Here is a 24,728-nt window from a genome sequence, read left to right as displayed (position 1 = left end):
TTCCTTGGAAAAGTAATGTTGATGGAGTTTAGAGAAATGGTACCCAGAACGACGAAAATGTTTAAATACAATTTTTTTTTAAATTGTCCATTGAAATTCTGTCTTTTACTAGCGTAATAATATGACAAAATATCTTTTAGTAAATTCATGATAATTTCAAGCTGCCAGTCAACGTCCTTATATACTGATTTAAAAGACTTCGTGCATGCGACACAAGTGAACAAAACTTGAAAGCCATTTCTCTTGTTGAAAGGAGAATTTTGATTGTTTGGATTTGAGTCGGAAAGTGACCTCTACAAATTACTACTGACATTACTTCTGTACCGTTCAGTGCATTAAAGGCAATATGAATAACTCGGATTCTATGCATTCCTCATATTCCATTGAACGATGAAATATCGCAGCGCGAAGAACTGCAGCATGCAGCCTGAAGAGTGAAGATATGCTCACTCATGCAAGGTTTCTCTCTTAACAAATAGTAACCGAGTCTCCTCATGCCATAAAATTTAAGACTGATACAATATAAATCACAAGTACTTGTACGCTTTAACTGAGCACACCAAACGCAAAATAATTGCTGACGACTTACCGAAAATGATTTTTTACTCTTTCCGTAACTCAGTAAGTTCCTTTGAGCTTCTGGAAAACAAATAACCGTCGTAAATGCATCCAATACTCCCCTGAAACCTTTTATATCACCGGAGAAGTTTATACACCATATCTTTTTTTGATCGTACATATTCCATCATTCCATGGCCTTGTAATATGTTATGTCATACAGCGAAATTTTTAATTCTGCATTTACGAGAAACTTTGACAAATTTGTCCCAAGATTTTTTCCGATCAACCAAAGGTTCCAATAATTTCTATAGCTTTCATTTTAAAAATTTTTGTGCAATTAAAAGGTTTAAAATAGTTTCCGTGACATTTAAAAAATAAGGTTGCTTTATTCTATACTTGGACACAAAACGCGAGGAAAATTTATCAAAATTAGGAATATATAGAGTCTCTGCATTGTAATAACTTAACACATAGTTTCAGAGTGAAATAATTACGTGCGAAAAAATGCTTGGGTTTGTAATTCATTCAATAAGTAGTGAATATCTGTGTATCATAGAAATATTTCAATGTTGAATGAAGTGCCCAAAGAAATGCCCAAGGGAACCAAGGAATTTTAAAACTTATATTCAAGATAAAACAATCGTTGGAAGCCATCCGTCTTATCCTATAAGGAAATACATTCTTGATATTTTACTGAAAAAACCTAGAGGTTATGACAAAGTTCTCATTTCTAGTTTTGGTATGATTATATTCAGATAGCAAATATGTTAAGTTCTAGTCCAAATATTTCTAATACATAACAGCTTTCAATTGTCCTTCCTAATTACTTTTCTTGATCCGATGCATGGTATCAGAAAATTTAATGGTTGCGATACGCCGAGCACCCTTTCTGAATTTTGTACCTCATCCATCTGAGGAGAAAAGCATTGTCAAATCGTTCGCATGATAACAAGAGACCTCCCTGCTTGATTCCGTGGCAACACATTCTGCACCCTCCTCTTATACTCCCAGCCCTCCGCATTTATGGCCAGAACGAAGTGCCTGGGGTGCAGGATATGATTTCACTCTGTGTTCTGCGCACGAAATGTCATGCCTCTCGAAATTTCACTGGGGGGTGTGGATTGTGGGGAGATCGTTAGCAAGCGGAGTTGGATTAATGGAAGGCTAAATGTGCACACTAAAGAATTTGGTGGCAACAACCACGAAATAAATTAATAGATCATACCAAACGCTGATATTCTTTGTGCATTCTATTCGAAAATAATTTCTTTTATTTTATCAACTAGCCAGATCTAAGCAAATAAGTGAACAAACAGCATATATGCTCAATCTTCATAATATTTCAACTAAAATATATTTCAAAATTCAGGATTTATCTCCCGTTTTGTAAATACATTAGCTACGGTCGACCTAATATTGCAACTGAGAATCGCAACTGGAGAAATTGGCAACTCTGGATTTTACAATTTTTCATTTTTACCAGCTAGACTATCACATGTATGCTGTAGGTGAGAAAAGGACCGAGTCATCAGATGATCCCCATAAGAGAAATTACGTGATTCAAGACTTCAAACATATTTCACTCTAAAACTATCGCAGAATAATATTAAAGAATAAAAATAACATATTTATAATAATCGCGTCTTGTAAAAAAGAAGACAAACACGGCCTACGGCCCCTTGAATTAATTACTGTAAATTTCAAACATAGTTGGTGAGAAAGGAAAATAAAATTTTGAGGCACATTTCAGATATCAACAACGAAAAAAGTGGTGCACATGTAAGATTACATTCGCTTTCGCTAGTAGACAAGTATGATGCATACTGACCAATAATCATTAATTTTATAATCTCAGAATATTGCATTTTTCACCAGTTCTGAGGTATCCTGAAAATTTAAGCTCTCTAGTTATTCAAGAAGTGGTCGAAATGTGAGTTGCAAGATTTTTCCCGGAAGGACGAACAAGACAGCAGGTATAATAAAACGTAGTAAAAATACATAAATTTCTCGGGTTAGGATGACTATGGTTACATAACATTGGTGTAGCTCTCCCACCCTGATCTTAGTATCTCGTTAATCTTAATTTAATGACACCTTCCATAATACTTTCCATAGTCTTTCGGAGTAAATGATTTCTATGCTTTCCTTCATCTGATACTTGGCTATCAAGAATTCTAAAGTCAGAACTGATCCGGGCCATCTCCATGTATCCACGGTAACACATTATGAAACCTACCATTCCGATCCACCATTCAAAGTCCGAACGATGCGACGCGCATAGTGAGCTGAAATCGATGCTGGCTAAAACCTCAAAAATGTTCCTATTGAGTATAGATGCTGAAACATTGCATACTTGTTTTCGATACGTTAATTAGTGCATATTTTGACGCAAATGGTCTTTCTTAGGCTGCCTCATTAAAAAAATTAGATTGTCTCAAAGTTGAACAAATTTCGCAATAAACTATCCGCATTGGTTTTTTTAGAAATTTGGCACATTTAAAATAAAGGTTTATCTTTTGCAATGATGAAATTGGAACAAAAAATTCAAAATTTCATTAAAAGGTTTGTCTCTTTTAATAAAAATCAACCTTAACGACTAAAGTTCTTTACTTATGACCGTAACGATACAAAATGGCGGATCCTGTTTCTCGTTGAATTATTTTAAGTATGTAGGGTTATAAAAAAATATTCTTCGAATTTCCAAGAGGTATATAAGCCACGTATACAATTAATTCTGCAGAGTATAACCCGAAGAGGTGATCTGCAAACGCCGGCGACGCCGAAATTAAGATCCATTTTTCGACCGTACAGCACCAGACCTAGCTGCTGGCCACAGGGAATACCTTACTTGATGGATGTTGGAAAGCAAATGTCTTATTGAAAATAAAAACTGAGTTACAGCGTCAATATATAAGTACAAATATTCTTTTTAATTTATTTAAACCTCATTTCTACCCTGTTCCTATGAAATTTATCGTCGACACATTAAGAATAAAGGACACAGAATTCATTAAATTCTTGTCCGTATGGATCAATATAAGGAGGACACCGAATTACTGTCGGATATTTACACCAAAATTACAGCAGAACTTTTAGAGTGCCCATCATTTGAGAGAAATCATCTGTGACCTTAAGCAGCTCAATAAAATAAGTATATTTTTGGACGAGATAGCACTGATGTTGGTTTTTGTGTAACATCCCTATAGGGAGAAATGTATTGCCAAACCGTTCCAGGCCGTCTCCCACCATGTATCTCTGGCAATAAAATTTCTCCACCCTTTGCTCTCCCTGCCCTTAAAAATGGTGAGAACGAAGCGATGCTAGTGCTGGCTACAAGAGCGTGTCGTATATATGTCGTATACTGGTACACAAAGCTTCGTACCACACGAAATTCACTTTGGGGAAGAACAGAGGGAATTGTAGGGAGATCGTTAGGGGACGGTTTTGGGGTAATAGGGGAGGCTAGCTGTACACTCTTTATAACAACTGGGGATCAAGTTGGTGTGGTGGCTGGAGTGTTGGCTTCCCACCGAATGGGCTCGGGTTCAAATCCCGGCGGAGGCAGAGAATTTTCAGAGACTGCCAGATCCCTGCTTGAATATTTTGTGGAGAACATTTCAAGCGCAACACTCCGTCCGTAGGATGGGACGTTAAGCCGTGGTCCCCTTGGCGCCTTTCGTTAAGAGCAGGCTTATGCCGACGCCGGGTTTCTCTCCACCCTTCATTAACCACTCCATCCCTCATGGCGCAATTGACCTCTGATGTCGGTCGCCTCCTCCAAATACAATACCATACCTTTATAACTACTGAACAAAAATATCGTTATATCAATTTAATAATCTTGTGGACAAGGCATTTCTTAATAATCAGCATGAGCATAGTTATTCAGCACCTATTTTAATCTAAGCTGGACTTTTTTATTCATGCTGAAGAAAGAACACTGGGATTCCCAAACAAGGAACAAACTGTATAGCGTGAAACCTGACGTGCTAAGGTGGCCCTCATCTGTCAGGGATACGCGGAGAGAGGTTGTCTTTACACGACTGAGGATAGGACACTGCACTATGATTCACTCTTATTTATTCACAGAAGATAAAATCCCGCCTCAGTGTAATGTGTGAGACTCCGTTATCAGTGTAAGACATTTCCTGACAGAGTGTGATTTATACCGGGTATGGCGAAATAGAATGGACCTTGTCGGAGGATTAAAGGACATGCTCCCTGATGATCCTGAGCAACTTAACCAGGTAATAAATGATTTGAAAGTAACTGGCCTTCTACACAAAGTTTATCATAACTTAACGAACTTTTTAGCATAAGATATAGTGTGGTGCAAAATGACCTCAGATGTCGACGCACCCTTTAAACAAGATTTCTACCACTACTACTCATGCTAAAGATACCAAAAACTAAAACTGCATAAGTATGATCTGTAAAAAGGGTCCTAATACTAGACATTTTGCTCCGTAAATATCTCGAAGAAAACCCGCACTATTGATTTTGTTTGGCATGAGTCTAGTTACATATAACCCAGGATATACTAGCGACAGTTCGGTGCTTTACACTCTCCCTATGTGTCCAGCGAAGCGGTGGGGGCGCTGGCCGTGAGACCACGTCGCATTTGGTGAACGAAGCTTCATGCCACTCGAAATTTCACATCTGGGGTGAGGGTGTGTATTGCGAGGAGATGGTTAGGAAGCAAAGTTGGGGGAGAGAGAGAGACAAGCGATATGAGCCCGCGGTGCTCACGACGAGAACGGCGAGGGAACGGATGGCGATGCTCTGTTTTTCCTTCATCCACCCACCCCCTCTCCCTCGACATCCCCTGACCATCACCACGTACGTCCCCCTCCCTGCCTACATAACTCCCTCCCTTCCCCACATTTCCACCCAGTTTCCTGTTAATGGACATATATCGAGCCCTCCGGAAACAGATTCCATCCAACTCTCCCCTCCTTCACCTGTCCACTGCAGTGAGTGTTTATCCTTTTTTTCACCCTACAGCTGCAGCGATCTTCCATTGCAGCTCGGATTGACAAGTGGAAATGACAGTGAACACCTACAGCGGAAAACTTTCCTCTCTCTCCTGAAGCATTATCTGGTCCTCTCCCAACGTTAAGTTATCGCCGGAGGCATTTTTGGGGATCCCACCGGGTTGACACTTTCATATCTCCCGACGCAAATATACGGAGATGTAGTCGGGGATTATTCTATGGAATGATAGGATGCCATGTACGGAAGTATTAACCGGTTTGTAGCATAAGAATCCTTCTCTTTCCTTCCAATACTAAGAATTTCTATAACTATAATAAAAACTAAATATAATACATAACTTTCTATAACTATACTACAGGTAGCTATTCCTTAGATAACACTAAAAAAAATCTTTTCCTATGCACCAAAGTTCAAACTTTTTAAAATATTTTAGACCAGAATTCTTATTTAGATTACTATTAGTAGACATAAATGCAGCGAGTATTAAAGCCTTTCTTACACCGTCTATAGCTGCAACGAGTTTGTGAGCTCCAATGACACCGGGTTGTAAGTGAAAATGAGTTTATGCTTCCAGCAAAAAGCCTTCCTATCTCTTGCCTTTAATCTGATAAAGTCCGTTCGTTTGGTATAATTAGACTTGTTAAAAACTTTTTGAGTATCTCATTGGGTTTACAGCTTGGCATTTTTCTGACATTTTCGAGGCGGTTTCAGCATTGGAAACCGACTTCAGTTACAAAAAAACGATAAATGGGGAAGTATAACCTTGTGTTAAACCCAAAAACAATACTATTCATTTCTTTTGGTCCGGATGCCTGTAGATATTCCTACGGTAAAATTTTTCAAATTTCTTCGCCTACCCATAAAAACAAAATCCATGGTTTCAAAAATACTTAAGACAAATTTTAGGCAAATAAGTTTTGACCAAGGATTAACATTTAAATACTGTTACAATATACATGTTTTTGCCTTAAAATTATAATCATTTATGGTGTCGAATTTTGAAACGCTGAGAAGAAACTAGAAAACTTGATAAAAAATAAATTACGTGGAAGAATTAATAATTTTTCCAGTCCACTTCAAATGCGAGGGCACAATTTTGGTATTACCTGAAATTGTGTGGAATGCACCTCTTATCAAGAGATAATCAAGTTGTCTCGCTTAAACAACCTGACATGGATATTGTTGACCTATCTAGCAGCCTGCTCTAGTACGCCTCGTTACGATCGATCTTCAGGAATCGGTTTTCCCTAGATTGGACTGTCAATCAAGTGCAGCACTTTGATTGACTAGGAATTGAGTTCAAAAATCGAATACAGTGGATGTTTAATATGGGCTCCACATTTTTTCAGAACTTTACAATTTGACTTATTCCCTTTGTTCTTTCCTGTTGCCTTAGCTGACTACAACGACAGACAATTCATCAAATTCCTAAAAAAATTTCATCCTGCCATTAACTCCTTTTGCATATTGCTATCAGTAGTAACCTAAAATTTTACAAATTTCAGAACAAATTTTCGACAATTAGTACCCATCAATTTTCCACTCACATTTTTGAGTGGTAGGTTTGGATTTACTAAGGTTTTTACTGAGGAAACATTTCGTACGCGTTAAATTTCCTTAATATATCGATAAGTTCTGATACCTCTAGTGATATTATACTAAAATTGAATATTTAATGTGACATAAAGAAAAAGTTGCAAAGTTTACCCTATTATACACCTACTACTAGTGTGGCGCTTATCTTTGAGTAGTTTCTCGTGGCGATAGATCTTTTATTTTTATTAGCTTTGGTAGAATTAAACTCCACCACCAACATTCGAATAGGTCATCTCTCATTCCAATTGCTCGTTGAAATGATAAAATAAAATGAGAAAAAAATTATCCGAGTGTCTACTTCTGTGAGAAAAATTCCATTATTTTATTATATTAAAGATGGTATGAAGCTTTGACTACATTTTTGAGACGTGAAAAACATCAAAGCCTCTCAGAAATGGTTTTCAGATCTTATTCAAGTTATAAATAATTCAAGTGTTAGGAAAATAAATTTTTTACTAGATATTAACTATAATATTAGATAATTAACCATAATATTGACACTGAAATACTGTTAAATCATTAACAAATATCGTGACTTGTTGTATAAAAGTTAGTCCATCATGACGTTGACATAATTAGCTAACATTTATACCAAAATATGAATAAGGCGAGAGGTTCTATAAGTGGTTACTGTTATAGCAAATGCTATGGAAAAACGCGAAGTCTTAACTCCCTATTCTAGAAGCATTAAATAATTTACCTTCTCTAATCACTATCCGCTTTGACACGACGATTGACTTGGGCCGAACTCTGTTGGAAATGCGCAAAGCAAGCAATTAGCTTCAGAGACCCAAACGGGGCGAGAAACGAAATAACGGCGGACCCCTTTTACTCGCAGGTGTTGACGTCGCGAAAAATCGCCGCTCGGCTTTCCAGAGAGAGACCAGACGGAGCACGAGACGAAGCGAAAAATCGTCCCGCTACAATGGTCCGTGCACACAACAAATCGATCACGCTGATCCGGTCCCTCTCCCACGTGAACGAAAAACTAATGGAAATCCAGCGACCCTCTCGGCGATTCGAAGAGGAAAAGGTAAAAAAAATATAAACGCTTCCCTTTCCCCCACTCCGTTCCATTCTCCCTGGACCAACCCTTTTATCCATCATGCGTCCTTTTCCCTGATCCCGTCCTCTGTCGATGAAACGCCAGTCACACACATCGCGGCAGCAAAGCCTGAGGGGAGACAAGGACGGCGAGTTCCAGCAGGGGTAAGATATATACCTATATATTCATACTCTACTATGTGGCACTGCGGTGTTCATTTCGCATCGATAAAGATGCAACGTACAGCAGGCCCTTAATTTATGGTGGGTTCGACATTCGTTATATTTCGCATACGATCTGAAATAATTCTACTCACACTTTTTAAAATTACAAATTTCACCAATATATTAAACTCAAGCAACGTTCATCAGCAATATGATTTTATTCGTTATCAAAAATATTTAGTATAAAATTAATATGAGCTGATGTATTTTCAACTTATCCCTCGCAAGAAAATAATAGCGACTCTAGATACGATGGAATTCACTTTACGATCAGTCCTCCAGATTAATTTCGTAGAACAAGGGTCTACCGTAGTTGACGAGAAAGGCGAAAGAATTTGATGGCGGCAGTGGCGTTCAGGGGTACGTTTTGTGACGTACCGTTTATCATTAAGGCACGAAGTGCAACTAAAGAGCAACTAAAAACTGATTCACAAGAAGTGCATTCATATAAATATTTTAACAAAGAGTTTAAATCACGTATTCATCGTTATGGTGAGCACATTAATGGATGCTCAACGTTTTTTACTCAAGTTGATGCGCAGTTTTCCGCGGAGTTGTCTAGATGATGTCTCCATGCTTCTGGGATTCACCGCGTGGATTTTCTTTGCGACAAAGAAAATCCACGCGGACTCCCAACAGAAATGTCACAGAGGATTTTAGGATACCAGCGTAGCGATACATATTGATTGAATTAGGTACTATATTGCAATAGCTTTATTTGCGCAGGGCGAGGTTTTCGATAGCAAATTTTTTTCTGGAATTCTTAATTTTCCAGGTAGATAAAGAATTATGATCATTATAGTCCAAGTGATGTATCGCTCACGCGGTTAAGATGGTTAAGCAGGAATTGGACATTAGTCCTTCAGGTTTGCATCGGTAGACATTGACTGGCTAATTTTTATCTTTGGAGTGGCGATTTCGTCAACCAAATTCTAACGTGCAGTGAGTGAGAGTAAATCTTTTGGTAGAGTAGAAAATCCTCTTATACATTGAAACTATACACTTTCGATCGCTGGGGGGCCTCTGCACCTTTAGACCACCCCGGAAAAGGCTTGCGGTCTTTTCTGGCCACTGTAAAATTTATTAAAAATTTTGTCAAACCATATGAAGCGATACCGTATCTCCCTCCGTTGTTGAGGCAATAATTAATGACATACTGAAGTGGTTCGATTTGGCCATTATTGAAATTGATCCAGTCAGTCAGGTTCTCTCAACGTATTACGCGGTCTAGATTCGAAAAATAACTTTAGAAAAAAATGATTTTCTTAACTTCTAAATGCCGCCAAAAAGTTGAGCCATGGAGGCAATCGGGAACACTGTAATAGCGAGATAAATTAATGCTGAGGGACTGTATGGTGGAGGTCCAATTCCGTCCTATAGAAAAATAATTTCTATTCCCACCTCGGTCGCATTTTAATCGGTTTTCAAAAAAGTCCGTGGTGCATTGATGAGTGCAATATGATTCAATTTTTCCTATGTTTTTGTATTATGACATTTTTAATTGCCAGGAATTGCATTAAAAATATGAATGTTGTAGACCACATCATTATCTATATAAATTTCCGTTAACCCTAATTATAATTCATTTATAATATTTGTGATTTAGTGTTCCATCAGAATTTCCTGGGGATTCAGACGATTTTAGGGGGGTAGATTCAATGACATTTTGACGAACCTCGGCTCACCTCAAATTTTTATATGAATCAGTCAGCCAGTGGTCAGAAATGTGTTTTACAATATACTAGCAGCAGTTTGGTAAGGAAAGATAGTACCCAGAGAAGTTTGAAACTTGGAATTCATCGTCACATAGCAGGACTGTTGTGTTTTCACTTTGAGCGTGTCAAAAGCTGTGCCTGCCCGGCAGGATTTCCAACTGCAGAAGTTGCTTGACGTGACGTAACACACGGTAATGAGAAAACGACGCAAAGTACGCGTCGAACTCAACGTAAAGTAGCACTACGGGGTTTTGGACTATGAGATGCGCCTATAGAATAACTTTGGTTACAATCCGTGTAGTTGTATGAAAACACAGCGGACAGACAGACATACATTCTCTTTTATACATATATACATTAAAAGTATCGCATTACACTTACGACCACGCCCCAGATAATTTTGAAAACCGATTAAAATGCGACCGAAGTGGCAACATAAATAAACCTTCTATGGAATGGATTTGGGCCTCCTATACGCAGTCCCCTTGGGAGAAGGTTCCTTCATTGTAATACGCGTGACCGCAAGCTTTCACTAGTGCTGTGAAAAGCCTGCCTATCTCAATATCCCTGATCACGTATACGACCGGGATCACAGTAACTGCAAACGCTCTGCCCCTGTCGAATTCCTCCGAATGCAATTCCCTCCCCTGTCGTCGCCTGCTCCCCTCATAAACCTCAATGCCTACCACACGTTCTCTGCCTCCCACACAACCGTCTTTCACTCTTATATGAGGCACGACAAGGCTACCCCGCCACTCTGGCCCATTTTAATCCCAACAACCGCCGAAACCTTCCCTCGCCATAACCGATACACCCGTGTTCTACGTGTCTCCACCGTTCCCAGCGGTCGACCGTGTTCCCCGCCCATGTCGGGCGAGCTCCCCCCCCCCCCCCAAGTGAGCCGCGCCAAACTTCTTCGTTTCTCGCGACAGCTTCATGCGGTCGTTTGAGGCGATGGTGAACGTCATTCAGCCGCAAGAAACATGTCTAGCTCATGATAGCATTATTAAATCAGTTCCTCTGAGCGTAGGTCTTGAAAAAATTGAAAGTTGAAGTTTTGAAATGCAATTTGTGCCAGCGTTTCGGCTTACTTTCAAACCTTCATAGGAGCTTTAAATGAACATGGATATATAATTTAATACGTACACAAAATGAAAGGGTTAAAAAATTTCTAAAATAATTTATATATTAATCAAAAATATAGAAATTAAGTTATAAATTAACAACAAAAAAATAAACTAATGTTTTGACAATAATTTTTGGTGTTGGCAAACGTTGGCAAAAATTGCATTTTATTTTTTCAAGACCTAAATTACAAGATACAGATTTAACTACAAATATAAGGTCAAGAAAATAAAAATCTCATACAAAGCAGCATCATAAACAAATAAATATCAGCAAACATGTCTATAAGATGAATTTTTAAAAAGCTACTTTTTGTTTCAGGCTCCATGAGATGGAAAATAATTTAGGCTATATTCTTCATAAAAATGACCTCATTTCTGTTTCTTTCATTCAATTCTATAAAAAATGTACAGAATTAGTTATAAAGGGATGAATGAAAACCTTATGACGCATGTATCATTTTTTATCTATGCAGACACTATGCTTTATAAAACCTTATAATATTTTATAATTGTGCTTTATATACTGCGAATCAAATTAAGATGCATCGACTGTTAGAGCCAGTAAATAATTTCCCAACCAATCCTTAAACCTCACCTCTCCCTGACTCTTTCCATCTGATACGAAAGATAAACGCTAAAAATGAATGCTGAGCTCGAGTAATACATGCTGCACAAAGTGACGTTAAAATGTGCCACGTACTCTAATTTCATGACGACACCACTTGGTCTTCCACCTCATGCACTGCCACGAAAACGTACCAGCTTTTTTAAACCCATGAAAATACTTGTCACACCCCTAAGGCATTTGCACACTCGAGGGAAAAGAATCAAGCACAGGAAAACGCTGCTTTCTTCGTGTCGCGAAGGTACTCGACGAATTAGGTCGTTTTTGGCACGTAGAGGCGTAATTCGGCTTAAGTAGGCCCATCTTCACAACGGGAAAGGATGTCTGACCTCGCAAAACGTGAATATTTAGAGCCGTGAAGACATTTTTGGTGCTCAACCGAGACGTTATGATTCGAACTTGAGTAAAAATTTCTCCAATGCATGTGGAAATATTATATGAAACTTAAAAGTTATCAGGCTCATGAAGTGAGTGGTTATCCTGATAATAGGGAACCTCAAAAGCGTGCTATAAATTATTAATATTGGGGCAGTTCCATGGTGTCGGACGTAGAATTTGTACAAACATTCTCATTGTTTTTCAATGTTTCATTTACTTAAAAGTATTAAAATTAATTGTGAGCTATATCACTTGAAATACCAGTTTTCTAGGAACATTTTGACGTATAATCCATTACAAAAATATATTTAATTATTAGTGGAATAAATAATTTCTTTGATGTCGGACGTAAAGTGCACAAGTTTCAATTTATTCTTTTTCAAACTTTCATTCAAAACTCTACAATTTGTGAATGCCTATGCAAATGACAAAAATTATAATTATTAAATGGACTATAAGCTTCGAAATGGGACCAATCTCACCTTTATTGATTGAGTAGTTTTACTTCAAAAAATATTTTTCTAAGGTGTCGGACGTAGGATTTTTGGTGTCGGACGCAGAATGTACGCATATTAAATTGATTTTTGGAGAAAAAAATTGTAAACCCTTATTATATTTTTATTTTTACAATATAGTACTTATTAAAACAGATTATTACACAGACGTAATTGGTATAACAATATTTAAACCCTAAAATATAATTATAACGTACTTATAGCTAGCCTGAACTAAATGAATCTGGTCCTATAATACTTTTAAATTTATACTGTTGTCTTGTTCTTCCGTATGGTTCAGGAGACACGATTTTCTTTATAATGTCTGTTTTTAAAGACTAATGCAGTCTTCATCGGCAGGCCAGAAGTAGTTTGCACCTGACTTGGAACAGTGCATTACTTTCACCACGGCTTCATTTTCCAAAACAGATTGAACTTCGCCCGGATAGTAGGTATCATCATACCTTACAACAACCCAGACCTGCATTGTTACTAGGTCCTTAAGAGTTAAGACTTATGATTGTAATGAGTGTTGCGAAAACTTCAGGTTCTGACATTTTACTGTTAGAATCAAGGCTTGGTACTTGTCTTTCTTTGCGCTTCATAGTGTCGTCACTTGCTTCGCCAACTAGCACTAATTAGTTTGAACCAGCTGGTGTCGCAGAGTGCACTTTGTGTGTATTCAAGATCGGAATGGCTGACTCCCAGACATGTTGCACTTCATGTGCCTTTTCTTGCACATCATTACTAGACAAATAAATTATCATAATGTTGGGGTTTCTTAAGGTTGCATCAGCAAATTTATCTGCAGAGCTAAAAACGATTTCTGTATTATTTGCTTTGGCATTATTCCAAACACCTCTCTTCATTGTTCCTCCTATCCAATCTACTACCCCTTTCCCATGGGAGGTTGCGAAGTAGTACCAGTGTAAATTAATGTCAAACTTACTCTGAAGTAAAGGAAGAACAGAAAAAATGAAACGATTCTTGAACTGGGCTGATGTTCCATCAGAAAAATTGTGTACCGTCGAAATATCCGCATAAACAGATTTCAGATGTGCCAGAAGAAAGCTCACATAACAATAAACTTGATTTTTTGTGTGACCAAGGTCATTGGATACAATAACAGAGCTCTGGCTGATTCCTTCAGAGATCCAAGCGTGTCTTATGAAAACTGTAGCCTGATTGTGAGTCCAATGGGCCGAATGATGAATAAGGGTGACATTTTCCGAAAAATCCATCTGTATCAGTATTTTACTTCCATTTACTTTTGCTTTAAGTTTTTGAAATTTATCAGCTTGTCTTCTTTTGATGTATGTATAAGAATATATTTCGCCTGGGGTTTTGACTCCTCAAATGCTTCATTAACTGAACTAACTATTTCAACTTTCTGTATCTGTCCATCAAACTTTTGCCATTGAATGTACTTCAAGGGTTCGTTGCCACCCATACGCTTGAACAGATATATCTATAATATTTATTACGCAATCATTGCATTTTCTTGACATACAGGTTTTAGATTCTTAGTTACAAATAACATGGCATAAAAATGTACTGTATTTTGTTGATAGTCCTGTATGTGGCTCTAAGGCTGTTAGCAACAAGCGAACATTCTCGTGATAAGAGCAAACGCAAACGTTATGTGGAATGTTTGAGAAACATTTAACATGTTTAGGACGAAGGCTGCAAAATTTTGATAGCCCTATTTTAACATTTGGGGTTTATCTTTGAAAATTGTCCAAGCTTGTTTTAAACTCACGACTAGGTATCGAGTGTGATCGTGTATTTTATTTTTTTTGCTCATACTTTTTTCTGTAAATGACACGGTCCTTCCAACACGGAATCTGCCAGGTCACAACATCACTGTTGTAAACTTCTACAACTTCTTTATAATAAATTTCATTATTATCTACAACTTTGCAGGTTGAAGGCTTATTTGTAACTGAAATACCAACATGTTTGGCTTAACAATGTGAGCCTAATGTTGTTTACAACATTGCTGTTATAGTGAAGTATTTATTCTTAGAGTATAATAAATTATTAATACCAGATTTCACTTTTAGGTTATCCTTTATGGATTATGCTTAACTTTAGTTTAAATAAACACAATTCCTACCAATGATGATAATAGTCTAATAATTGAAACTTAACACAGCCAATATAAATTAAGTTTGCAGCAGGCTGGTGTCGGACGTAGAGTCGGACGTAGACTTTTTTTTCTACGTCCGACACCAGTATAAAAACAAAACTGTGGGACATAATATTTTTCAACTCCAGGATCCTTTAGCTATAAATAAACTCACTTTAAATCTTAACTTTCATGGTTTAAAAAAAATTAGTGTGACTGCTATAAAAGTAAAACTCCTTTTTTGGTGTCGGACGTAGAACGAATCGTAACTCAAAGTTAAACTACCCTGTCATGGTAACTAAGAGAGTTAAAAAGTTGTAAATGGCAAGAATGTTTTATTTAGTTCCTTAATCAACCAAAAACATTAACTTTGGTTTGATATGATTTTTCTTTTTTATCCCATTTATAGTAATATGACTTTATTGCACAAACCAACTAGAAAAACACTAAATAAAATTGAAAAACAAAGTACCAAAGTATCTTTTTATTGTGGAAAATTTTTCGACAAATACTAGAACTTTACAACTGCTACTTTTAGCTTTCCAAAAATGTATAATACATAGGGGTTTGAAATAAAAAAATTAATAGTGTTGAGGTTTACCGTTTTGTGGAATTGCCCATTGGGTAAACTAGAAAGAAGAGGAAGAAAATAGGATTCATAGCTAGAATTTAGGGGTAGGACTTAGTGAAATTTGAATAGGTAAGATGAATCTGTGAGATGAATGCGGCATGGGTGACCCACGTAAACTCTGCATGGTAATCTACATTAATCTCACCAACTCCTCCCGTTTTCGTAAAAGGAGTTAATTACTCGTTTTATAACCTGCATCGCTGGTTAGAATTCCATCTGGGTGGATTTTTCACCACTCAGTGCGATTTTTTATGATATCATCACCCTATTCTTCTCAGAAATATTTTATGATAAACCTTATATTTAGTTTTAAGTAAGTTGGTAACATGACCGAATATTAATATTCATTGGTGAATACACTTTTGCCTGTTGCAGTTATTCTGTAACCCATTTCTATTTTCCTTCTTTCCAAAATACAGGCTGATTCTATTAGAGGAAAATAATCTGGACCAAAATCATAATACTATTTGCATACGATTTCCCAACATCATGATAAAAGTAGAGGTAAGTTAAGAATATAATACGACTTAAAATATAACTCTTAAATGTAGTAAAAAATATGATAATTTGAAAGAGAAATGGAGAATAAAGCATAAAAATACATGGAAAAAAATCTGTGAAACTTTAATATTCGAAAGAGAGTGCTTGAAAAATACGAATGCAATGAAGTGTGATAAAAAAGCAATTTAGGGGGCCTTCAAAAGGTAAAGAGAAAAAAAGAGTTTTATGGGCAAACCTGGGGTCAAAATTGATAAAAAAAATTAACTGAAGCTACAATTTTGGAGAGGATAATCATGCGGCTGTTAATGAAATTAAATCCGCCCTTCATGATACACGACATGTAATTACCGTGAACGTGAATAATTTGCGACTGACGAAAACTCTTTAAAGCAATTTGCTATGTGTCCAGGATTAATAACTTTTTCAACAATTTTAAGGACATGAAAGTGATTATGATCAGTTCGTGTTCATGATCCAACGTTTTCAACACCCGTTTGATGAGTTATCAATATACCCTTAGCCGGTTTTTTTTTGTATCCATGTGACCTGCCTAAATATTCTTCACCCTTCCAAATGCTCGTTGTCACGATTTACTCTGAATTTTCTCTGCATTATTCCATCTCCCGTGGTTATTGTAATTGGTACATAAATTTTCACATATATACATGAGTAAAATGTGGATTTTCATTTATGCAAAAGAATTCAAATCATCTACATGTAATTAACAACGTGCCAATTTAATAAACTAAATGACAGCAATCTATATAAGTAGGGGTAAGGAAAGTTCACATTTAACTACCAATTAGATTTATTTTACACCAGATGGCCTATCCTTCGCCTAGGGATGTAATTGAAATATGACGATGATGGAGTAAAATTTCCCACACATGTTGAAAGCTCCCCTCAGAATATTTCATAAATTAAGAGAAATTTTACGCCTGAAAATATCGCATCAAAGTAATATTAAAATTGACGAGACCAGTATTAATATCAGCTGTTACTAAATTATCCTAAAATTTAATTTCTCAGAGAGCGATCACATAAAAAAGGCAGTTAAATGAGAAGTAACTGAGCCCACGTCATAAGATGTGGCTAGGTTATCGGGAAAGAAAACGATTGATAAGTGGAATGAACTGAAGCAGCGCTTATGCTGGGCAGAGGAAAATAAACGGGCATTAAAAGAATAACTAAGGCAGGAAGAATTCTATTCACCGATAAATATTCTGTCGTATTATGTACCAACTTAAAACCAAATACAATTCAAAATATAAAATAATTATGAGCGAAGGATTCTAATATCACAGCAAATTGGAGACGAGGGGCGCTATACATTAAAACCACATATAATATAAGCAACAAACACGACATGATGCTGCGTGATATACCTTAAAATTCTCAAGGAATAACTGAAAAAAAAGAAAATGAGATACGAAAATAACAAGACCAAGAAATCTTAAGAAATTTCGATTCTCGTGCAGGCAAAAATCTAACTGAATAGGGCCCAAGGTACTAAAAGAGACTTGTTCACAAAAACCAGTACGGCAGTACTTAGGAAACTTAAAATTTGTGCAGACTACAACTCAATATCTTAATTTATTAAATTTATAAAATATTATACGCATTAAGTTACTTAATGTAACAACCTTAACTTATTAATTACATTTTTATTTTCCCAAGTACAAGCGTTAACAACAGCTATGGAGTTCTGTTTACGATGACATCAAACCACCTTCTTCGCCAATATAGGCTTGCGACTTGACAAGAGAAGTTTTTATCATGGCAATTTATGTGAATTCCTCCGTCGTTCTGGCGGCAGGATCGAAATTCTACACTAGCACTCATGCCAAATTAATATTTTGTCAAGGATATTTTGATAGTTAAGACTTAGTTACTTATTTTAAATTACATTGCCTCGGTTGATCCTCATTTATGAAAGTAAAACTTTCGCGATGAACCGCTTCTCACCTTTGAAGCTCATAGGACCACGCCCTGGTAGATACCACGCCTTGGAAGGCCATTTCACTAGCGTGACAGGCTGATCAGACATGCAATATTCACCTCACTCGCTATGAGGGGAGCGTCAGCTGCAAAACCCTAATCTGAGATAGTTGTAATATATTCCGTCATGCTATATTCAACCAATTATTGTTCGAAAAAATAAGCATTAAACTTTTAGCATCTAAAAGATTGTACAGTGCTACAGATTCAAATGAGGAGCCATTTTGATATTATACGTAGAATAATTGCATGTTATGAAAAGAATGTTTATTTAATTTTTCACAAAAGCTTAATACGGCGTCGTAAAGTAAACTTCACAAATAATTTCAAAGTAAGTCCTTATCACACTATTTATAGCGTATTTAGTAGACTAACGTCATAAATAAAGTAAACATAGGTGGATGAAAGCTTCTCGGGTTTCCAACCGGGTCAGGGTCTGCATGGTGTGGGCCGACGTTTCGTTGGGAGACTTTCCCAACATCCTCAGGGCTGATGATGCCGATGTTGCGGTGTTTCGATATTTATACCCTCCTCCTTCACCTAGGTGGTCTCTGATTGGTCCGGGATTTTTCCTCCTTCCTCGTCCTATTTAATGCCAGGTTCCAAGCGCAACTTAGCTGCATTCCTCGATCTCTATTGATGTTGTTGGGGTGAAGACGGATCTCCACGGCTTCTTTAGTTATACGGTCCCAATAGCCTCTTGATCTTCCAAGTTGGGCAGTTTGTTCCCAGTGGATATTGTGATTTTCCTGGAAACCCGAGAAGCTTTCATCCACGCTTTTCACCGGGAAAAGCTCAGATTCTTCAAAGCAAACATAGTTTTGCAGAAATGGGTTCATTGTCATATAAAATCACTCATGAATGAACTACTCGTGCTTATGTGAAATAAATATTTTCCCAAATGGTAGTTGAAAGGTCAAGCCTCGCTCTTCGTTTTTAAGTACTTATTTCATGCTTTTGTGTGCAGATACTGCATATCCCAGCAAGAATTTGCATTCAATTTTGAAATATAGTGATATTAGGGGCGAAACAACTCGTTAGTAACAAAAATGAAGTATTTACCTCATATTCTACGTAATTCTATATTTTCAGCTTATTGTTGCCATTAGGGAAGTCGATAAAGGGTTGCTGTAAAAAAAATGGCTTAACCATAAGAAATTGAGCAAAAATAGATCATTTTTTTATTTTCAATAGGGAAATTATATTCGGACTCATGCGAAATCAATATATTAGCGGCAACATTTTCAACCAGTGCGTGATTAGCAAACTATTGTAGATGTTTAGTCAATATAGTTTGGCTAAACGGAAACAGATCCCTTAATCGGACGGTTACGCAGAAAATAAGAAAGTTTCAAGAATAATACTCGTAGTAATAAAAAATCAACTCGCTTTTGCTCTATTCCCCCTAATCTTCGGTCTTTTCTGGTCACTTTCTCTGACGTAACACCGTATCTCCCTCCATCGTCGAGATAATAATTCACGAAGTAGTGACATTGCACTATTTGGCCAAAAAACTGTAAAGAATGGTCTGAAATTGTGTTCGCGAAATAATGTGTGAAAAAAGTGGTCAATGTTGGGTGGGAAAAATTGGTTTCTCCATGTATTCCGAGGCCAACTTTGAAAAAATGACATTTTCGAAAAATCGATTTTTTTGTCATCCAAATGTCCCTGAAAAGTAGAGGAATAGAGACAGTTGGCAGATGTGTCATAAAAAAACTAGAAAATTTTAATGTTTTGACTATTTTCCGTAGGTTATCGGATGATTATCGATTCTTTGACTTTTTTTCGTATCTCGTCTCGTTCACCCTAAATATTGATATGAGTGAGTCAATGAGTGGTCCGAAGAAGGTTGTATATTGTATAACTAAGGTAAAAAAAATGGAAAATTCTACTGCTCGTTTAAGTCCTGAATCACGTATTAAGAAATTCACGAAAAAATGTAACTAAGGGACCTAAGCATATTAACCAGAGTTATTAGCAAACTACTGCAGATCTAAAGCAAAGCTAGGTACTATCATTGGACATATTCATGTATAAAGATATATTTTCCATGACAATTGAGGAATAACTCCCGTGGTAATATTATTCAATGATGTACAAAACCTGTGGGAGATTCTACGGTTCTTTTTTACAGATTTTAGTTTTGAATCAAGGATATTATCAGTAAATCCTTATTAAGGTTATGAAAACTAATAATAAAATAATACTATTAATCAATAAGTTAAAAACCTTTTGAGAAATTCTACCGATCTCTTTTACGTGTTTTAGTTTTCAATCTTGCATTATGAGTTGACTCTCATTAATGTTATGAACTAATAATAAATAATAACCTTTGGTATATTCTTCGGTTTTTTTACGGGTTTTAGTTTTGAATCATGTACTGTGAGTGGGTAGATCCTCATCAAGGTAATGAAAACTTTCTTGATGAACCGCTTTGCATCCCGTGCGACCTCGCCCTGGTTGGTACTCGACCGGGATCCCCTCACTTGCGGGACAGGCAGCTGTCGTGGCGACACCAGACAAGGCAACATCACGCCGTTGGGGGGAGCGGCTCGGAAATCATCTCCTCAGGGGTCCATAGGGTGGGAGGGTGTGAGGGAGAATCAGGAGGGTCGGGTGTGAGCGGCAAGGATGTCATTAATTACAGGGGCCTGCCACGCCGCGAAGGAAGTGTCCTGTGAGGAGACCGGCAGTGATCGAGAGAGGGCCGCGGGCCTTGAGGGAGGGGAAGGCCGGGAAAAAATTGGCCCGAGAAGATAGATGAGGGTACTGGTGTGGGTGGGAAGGGATTTGGGGGGGGAGAGAGGGTGTTTGAGATGGAGGAAATTACGGGGGATGGGGAGAAGACGAATTGACTCCGGTAGAATGTCAGCGTACCTTCCTTCTTCTACTTTTCAGTTTCCCGTGGACGCAAGCAGGGGAGAGTTCTTGAGGAATACTCATCCAAGACGACGGATCGAAAGTCAAATATCGATTTCACCATCCTCTCCTTTACGATTAAGTACTATACTTTTCCGACGTCAAAAGTAAATAGTCGGATGGTTATTACAATTCTGGCCATATTGGACCACTTTACCCACCTTCTGGAATGTTCTGTATTTCATCCGCCTTAATAATTTATCAAGTCCTAATATCTGTAATGAGTTGCAAGTGCAAAAATGCTAAAAATTCAACACTTTGCATCTTAATTGCCGCTTTAGACTGGCCAAGAAGAAGAGATTCAATGTTTTTTTTTTTTAAATCTATATAAAACTTTTGGAATCGTAAAAGGAGAGGAAAATACTACTCGGCAAAAATAAAATTGACCACATATAAAATCGGGCATATTTTGAAAATAAAACTCTAAGAATGTCATTATCGAAGAGTTTTTTAAAATTCAAATTATGTCATGTCATTTTAACATGCCAATACACCGCAAGGGGATAGATGGATCATCTTGAGAATGTAAGAATTCAAGAATACAAATTGTGCATGTTTATAAAATATGCCAGCATTAAAAATAATTACCTAAACAAGTTTAAACTTCCAATATATTAAAGAAAATGTCTTTTTGACAAGCAATTGTGATACTCATTTACGTAGTTTTATTAATTTTGTATCCTTATTTTATTATAATAAGTCTAATATGATTAAAAACGATACAGCCGCTCTTGATTTATAAATGGTATAACTAAACTGTAAGTTCATTGATTGCTAGGCGGTACAAAGTTCACCGGGTCAGCCAGTTATAATACACAATGAAAACCAAATAGAAAGAGGGCGTATTAACTCAGGGAGACCGTGTGGACATGCCCCATATCTCATTATTCAGTTTTCCAGCTTATCTCATATCGAGTCCCTAAGGAGTACGTTCGTACAACGTAACTAATCGAAAGTCAAATTTAAAATTAAATTAATGATCGAAAATCAAAACTTATATTTTTTTAATTAGTCATTATAAATTGACAGAATAGAGAAATATTAGGATTTTTTTATTTCATATTATATCATTCTATATAATTTATCCAACTGTTGAGGTATTTGAAGAGTAGTACAGGGAGAAATTTTGAATTTCAATTATTCAGCGCCACATAATGAGTAACTGCCTTCATTTTTACCATTTTTTCCTCAAATATCATCCTTTTTATCTTTAAAAAAATGACGTATTCGCTTCATCCAACCATATAAAACTCGAGGCAATTATTCACTACAATGATGGCACTTTCAATATTCTTCAGCATAAAATCAGTCGACTGACTGAACTTCGATCCCCTACTCTTTCATTAACATATTCCTGTCCATTCTCATCATGCATTGTACTTTCTCTTAGATCTTTCATCCACTCAAAGGAATATTTAGACCCTTCTCCAGCATGACTCATCCCATCTCTTCCAGTCCTTTCTCGCCCTTTCTCCATAAGTTTAGGGCTACAGGGACCATATAAGAACATCTTTCCAGCAAGCCAAAGTTTTCCCTTCTCCTCACTTAAAAATCCCTTCTTTATAGTCCTTAAATTAAGCTCACCCCAGAGAGTAGTATAGGCTTCTTCTCCTAACGCCATTTTCTTCCTAATATCTCAAAGACTCAGCCCATTTTAGTCCGACACTTATCAAATTTCTGCCTAAATTTCCCCGTCTCTTTAGGGTGAATCCCCCAGACTTAATTTATTTTTCAGCGAATTTTCCCTTGGGGTAAATGCCATTGCATCAGCCTATTTTATTTTATGATGATCAACCGGTTTAGATGTCCTCAACAGGAGCCGAAGGGACCGAAGAAGTTTGTTATATGGTTAAAAAAAATATGAGAAAGCTTAAGAAAATGATAAATCATTGAATGCCTACTTTAGGGCAATCCATTTATATTTACACTCCATATTATTAATTCATTTGCTATTCAATGTTAACATAAATAAAATCTAAGGTTAACCCTTAGCTGCAGATTTTTTTGTAGAGAGGAATTGACTTTTTCAGCGCAAAGTAGGGAATTAATTTATTACCTCAGCTTTCATTTTATTCCTCGATTAATATGGATCCCTTATCTGCTTATACACAACCATAATGCAAATATGCTTCTTACAACTATTTCACCTCCGAGATAGTTATTCCCTACAGAAATGAGTCTTTCAGTGTTCGATGGCACTAAATCAGCCACTATATAATTTTACAATAGGCATATTTTAAATAAAGATTGAAAAAATATATGGAGTGTATTTTTTCAAATATGGGACTATGATAACGTATTGAGTGTACTTAACGTGAGGTTATACGTTCCACCAAGCAGCGATAAACGGAAAAGTCCTTACGGGTATAAAATTATTCACCATGCTTAATAAACCTCATCCCGCCCTTTGATTGCTTGTATTTTGCCTCGATCTCGTGACTAAATTTAACAATACAAAACTTGAGAGCATATAAGATGCATATTCATAAAGTTTTTGGCCGTTTGGTCACAGGAAAAAAATGTACTCATATGAAGCACATTTTATTGTCACTTTTAGTGAGCCACTAGCCTACTTCACTTCTCTATATAATCAGCGTTCACCTCAAAGCATTTTTCGTACCGCTGCACCAGTTTCCGTAACCCCTATGCATGGAAGCTCACCGCCTTAGAGTTGAACCGATTGACAATGCCGTTCTTGAGTTCCTCTTCGGTTTTGAAACGTTGTCCACCGAATCATTGTTTGAAATTTTTTGACGGCACCGTTTTCTAACCTTTTCTTCACTCATAACTGTAAGTCCATTAACTAGGCATAACTCCCGATGAATTTCCGCAGCCGACAATCCTTTTCCATACAAAATCGTATGACTTTACCGCTGACGGGATCAACTATTGTCGCGTACTTCTTTGTTTGCATGCACGGACAAGCAAACGTCATCTGAAACAATAAAAATGCTGCCATAGCTTCTCAATTAATCAGTATATGGGACAGTAGGAGTAAAACTGTGTTCTGAAGCGCCAATATTTAAATATAAGCTAACGGTAGTTACTTTATGAAATCACCTCCATCCATAAAATGAAAATGCAATCGCAGAGGAAATGTGGAAGTTACTGTTTCAACCTAGTGACAGATGATTATAGTGACTCTTATACTCCCAGAAATGGATGCATACAACCTAGATGATTAGGCAAGTTTTAAAAGCGCAAAAATTAAGCAAATCAGAATTCCTAAGGGGAGTGATGCGTGCTCTAAGCAATAAAAGGGATTAGGTCAGTAGAACACCTTAATGCAACCATAATACTCGCTCGAGAGTACGAGTTTGTATTTTCGCACGTGGTATTCATCGTTTACAACATAAACTATCATCTTGAAATACTCACGTTGTATGGCGTAGGCCTATGCTTAAATTTTCCTGCATCTCTAGAAAAAATTTTCAGCTTCAGAAAAAGCGAGGGAATATTTTAACAATTTTCTTAAAGTACAACAGCATTTCCAAGGGTCTTATCTGTACACGATGAATAAATGAAGATCACATATGTAGTGTTAAACGAGTACACGCCGCAAAAGAGGCCAGTAAAGCCGAAGGGATGCGTTTATTTAACCCTCAAGCGGGCGCGCTGGCGTATAAAGTACGCCAATCTTCGGAAACCAAGGATTTCAAAATTGTACACACATTCTGGTCTAGAATGGCCTCGTGTATTCTTGCACTGTACTTGACTGTTAATAGTGAGAGTTTTCAAAGGCCGAATACTGTACCTAATTCATTTTTAGAACGACGAGAGGAACCGACACA

The 24,728-nt window shown here is 37.0% G+C and overlaps 1 protein-coding gene across 2 annotated transcripts in view; it reads right to left on the bottom strand.

The window, feature by feature from the left end:
• The window catches only part of LOC124160613 (chondroitin sulfate N-acetylgalactosaminyltransferase 2-like), a 321,481-nt gene that overhangs the window by 171,924 nt on the left and 124,829 nt on the right, over nucleotides 1-24,728 (bottom strand). The gene's annotated exons all lie outside the window — the stretch shown is intronic.

Source organism: Ischnura elegans, chromosome 6 (genome assembly GCF_921293095.1).
Source record: "Ischnura elegans chromosome 6, ioIscEleg1.1, whole genome shotgun sequence".
Classification (NCBI taxonomy): Eukaryota; Metazoa; Arthropoda; class Insecta; order Odonata; family Coenagrionidae; genus Ischnura; species Ischnura elegans.
The sequence above is the reverse complement of the archived record's forward strand: the minus strand, read 5'-3'. Positions and strand labels throughout refer to the sequence as shown.